The sequence below is a fragment of the Myodes glareolus genome, chromosome 5 (genome assembly GCF_982192425.1).
Source record: "Myodes glareolus chromosome 5, mMyoGla1.1, whole genome shotgun sequence".
NCBI lineage: Eukaryota > Metazoa > Chordata > Mammalia > Rodentia > Cricetidae > Myodes > Myodes glareolus.
In genome coordinates this window covers 87259266-87264053 of record NC_142030.1, presented here as the reverse complement: position 1 = coordinate 87264053, position 4788 = coordinate 87259266, and positions in this window count along the sequence as shown.

The following is a 4788-nucleotide window of genomic DNA, read 5'->3' as shown; positions in this document are numbered from 1 at the left end:
ATTTTATACAGATGCAAATAAATCAGAAAAGGTAGGTTACAAATCAGAAGAATTAAGTAAGGTGGAACAAAGCCCTTATAATTCTGTCCAAAAGGCAGAATTATATGCTATTATCATGGTACTAAGGGATTTTAAAGATCCTCTCAATATAGTAACTGAAAAAACATTGCCCCCATGACAGTAGGAAGCAATTCTAGAAAGCAACATTCCCTCTCCAAACAAAGTTTGTCCTCATGGTTAGAGACTCCATTTAAAGTTGATTATTACTCACATAGGGTTGGGGGTTGGGGTGGAAATTATATAAGCCTAGAGATCTCAAAAAAGAGAGGAGACTGAATGGGATAATAGGTAATTTAGTGTGAACTTATTCAAATTAATAATAGTAATAATAGTGAGTAATAGAATGAATACTTGTGAGCTATTATTTATGAACAATTCACACTGGTATAGTTTCTAGTATATTGATACAAGTTATTATTTCTGTTTATAGTATTTGTACACCTATGTAAAGTTGTTTTGTCATATTGTATGCATGCATGCTTGTTTCTATATCTGTTTAAGACATTTTGTATATTGATACAATTTTAGGATATATTTATCATATTGCATTATATATTTCTACCTCTGATTAAGATAGCTATACATTGTTTACATTTTGATGTTATTGTCTTCCTTTACTGCACAGTTGTTTAAAGATTGTTTAATATTCTGATATGAAATCTTAATCTTTAAGTTTTATAGGTACTAAGTGTTATAGGTCAATAGTCATTCGTGTTTGTTATACTTTTAGTCAGACTAATTAGGTTCTTCGGATACATAGAGATAGTATTTTGCATAGATAGGTAACCTTCAACTACTTTGAACATCTGTAGATCATGGCATTTAAATAACTTAGGATTCTGTTGACATGAGACATGATTACTCCTGACAGCACCGATCTATTCCTGAGAGAGTGTTGAGCACCAAAGATATTCCACTTAGAGTTTGTTTTCCTCTTGGCACAATGGGCAAGAAACTGCCCATGCCTCAAGCACTGACAAAGTGCATGATGGACAATCAGGATACAAGAAAAAAGACTGTCAAATCTTGCCAAGGCTGGATAAGACAGTTTTGAAATTTTTCCTGCCTCTGAAAATGGTCTGTCAGATACTCTAGGCCTTAGTCAAAGTTGGTTGCTTCAACATTGCAAATGAGACTTTGGATGATTGCTCAGACAGCTAGTTGTCTCTGTCATCTACTGCACATTTTGGAAGCTGCTTGAATGCACTTCCTGCCTACTCAAGTAATATTACTTCTCTTCTCTGGGGTTGAAGATTAGATAGTTATAATTACTGTCCTCTTATGATCTAGCCAGGCCATTTCCAAGACTTAGACTCCTTAGGATAGAATGTTTATTAAAACATTTTGCATATATTTCTTGCTTAGTATTGTTTATGCTGGTTGTAATTCTAATCTTATGCTTGATATCTGTTCCTAGTGTATACAGTTTTGTACTGGATTTGGAACTCTCTTATTTAAACAAAAGGGGGAGGTGCTGTACGAGCTCCTTCCACTCCTTCAGGCAATAGTCTTTAAGATACCAGCCCATTTAGACATGGTCTCTTATACTATAAATGCAGCTCTAAAGCCTGTGCTCACTCTCTTGCTTCCAGCTCTCACTTCCAGCTACCAGACTCTGTTCCTGTTCCCATTCGTGCAGAGTATTGTGATCTAGGACAGTGATCTATAAGTCTCCCCTAAATAAATAACCCTTTATTACACGTAATTCTGAACTAGTGTGGGATTATTTTGTATCTTCCACCATCGCCATTCCTTCTTTTCCTTCCCCTTCATAACCCACTAAATAAATATCCAACCTCACTCTGCATGGTCTGCCTATCCATCTTTCTCTCACCTGTTGCAGCTATGGCTCCTTGTGGGACAAGCTGCCCTGCCAATGGCCTGCCATGGTCTCTTACCCACTGCATGGTTCCCTGCCTGGGATCTGCTGCCTCTCGTGGCCCATGGGCCACTCAGAGACCTATGGCATTTTATTTTTACCATAACAATCATCACCCTTCATAATAGACATAAATAACATAAAATATCTTGGTGTAACTCTAACTAAACAAGTGAAAGTCATGTATGACAAATACTTTAAATCTTTGAAGAAAAAAATTGAAGAAGACACTAGAAAATGGAAAGATCGCCCATGCTCTTGGGTAGATAAAATTAACATAGTAAAAATGGCAATCTTACCAAAAGCAGTCTAAAGATCAAAAGATTCAATGCAATGCTCATCAAAATCCCAGCAAAATTCTTCACAGACCTTGAAAGGACAATACTCAAGTTCATATGGAAAAGCAAAAAACCCAGGATAGTCAAAACAATCCTGTACAATAAAGGAACTTCTTCAGGCATCACAATCCCTGATTTATTTTATTTTATTTTATTTTTATTTTTTTCACAATCCCTGATTTTAAACTCCACTATAGAAGCCTGGTATTGACATAAAAACTGGCAGGAGGACCAATGGAATTGAGTCAAAGACCTAAATATCAATTCACACACTTATAAACACCTGATTTTTGATAAAGAAGCTAAAAATATAAAATGGAGAAAAGAAAGCATATTGAACAAATGGTGCTGGCATAACTGGGTATCAACATATAGAAGAATGAAAATAGACCCATATCTATCACCATGTACAAGTTCAATTGGATCAAAGACCTCAGCATGAAGCCAACCACACTGAACCTCATAGAAGAGAAAGTGGTAAGTACACTTGAACTCATTGGCACAGGAGACCATTTCTTAAATATAACCCCAGTAGCACAGACACAGATAAACAATTAATAAATGGGACCTCCAGAAACTGAAAAGCTTCTGTAAAGCAAAGGACATGGTCAACAAGACAAAATGGCAGCCTACAGACTGGAAAAAGATCTTCACTAATGACACATTGGACAGAGAACTGATCTCAAAAATATACAAAGAATTCAAGAAGCTTGACATCAAAAGAACAAATAATCCAACAAAATAGAACAAAACAGTGTATAGACCTAAATAGAGAACTCTCAATAGATGAATCTCAAATGGCTGAAAGACACTAAAGGAAATGCTCAGCGTCCTTAGGCATCAGAGAAATGCAAATCAAAGCACCTCTGAGATTTCATCTTACACCTGTAAGAATGGCCAAAACCAAAAGCACTGATGACAGCTCACGTAGGGAAGGATGTGGGGCAAGGGGAGCACTCCTCCATTGCTGGTCAGAGTACAAACTGGCACAGCTACTTTGTAAATCAGTATGGTGATTTTTCAGAAAATTAGAAAACAATCTACCTCAAGACCCAGTAATACTACTGTTGGGTATATGCCCAAAGGATGCCAATCATACCACAGGACATAGGCTCAACTATGTTCATAGCAAAATTATTTGTAATAGTCAGAACCTGGAAACAACCCAGATGCCCCTTGACTGAAGAGTGGATTAAAAAAATGTGGTACATTTACACAGTGGAGTACTACACAGCAGAAAAAAATAATAACATCTTGAAATTTGCGGGCAAGTGGATGGATCTAGAAAACATCATATTGAGTGAGGTAACACAGACCCAGAAAGACAAATGTAATATGTACTCACTCATAAAAATGGCTTTTAGGCATAAAGCAAAGAAAAATCAACCTTCAATCTACAATCCTAGATCTACATAGGAAGGAGAAAAAGACAAGATCTCCTGAGTAAATTGGGAGTTTGGGGGTCATGAAGAGAGAGAAAGGGAGGGAGAGGAAGGGAGAGGAGTAGAGAAAAATGTATAGTTCAGTAAAAACAAAACTAAATATATAAATATGAAAGAAAGACCCAGAAGATTTTATATAGGCTTTTGGGAGAGATAAGGCATCAATTGCCTTATTCAGGAAAAAAAAAAGATATTTAAGAAGGGAAAAGTTAGCCTAGCGGTGAATCCCAGATGATTTTCACCTGCAGTATAAGGTGGACTATCAACCAGGATGCCCGCATGTAAGGACACTTACAGCTTTCCCATTACACTCTCTTCAGGCTCAGTAGAGATCACAAGGGCTTGCCAAGGATCTCAGGGCATTAACAGTGTAAAAGTTTGCGGGTGGGACAGGCAGAATTGTGGCCTCTGTCCTGCACAATAAAGCCCCAAATTTCACTGCTGAAGGGAAAACAAACAACAACAAAAACCCACCTCCTCCCTAAAACAAAACAAAGGGTGTTGGGCCATGGGGTCATTGGAAATATACCCAAGAACAGAGGACTCTTGAATATCCTCTGGGACGCCAATTCCAGAGGAGGGGCTGTACAGCCGGCCTCAAGCTAGGGCCAGTCCATACCTTTGTTTAGAGTGTGTCTTCAAGTTGCTGCAGGATTTTTCTGGAATCACTCATCCATATTCTGTGTGTGAGAGAGGAAATCCTAAACTTCTAGCTAAAGCCAAACATCAGAGAACTGCTTCTGTGAAAGCTAGCTAGAAGACGGTCTTTACATCAGCATTTGGTCTTTTGACGGTGGTCATGGATGATGCTTCAAGGTTAGTGTGAAGTGTGTCACGAATGTCACCAAAACTTTACAAACCAGGAATTTGGAATGTGTGCTACAGTTGTCAACGCCTACTCTCAGTCAAACCAGCTCTTCCTAGATCAGGAAACTCTGAGGACAAGACTGTAGCACATATATTGCGTACAGAGGCCTATCTGTGGAATATGAAATCGAGACACACTTCCTGTCAATTACAGAAACCCAGACACACCTGGGAAGGGGGCATCTCAACGGAGGGACTGCAT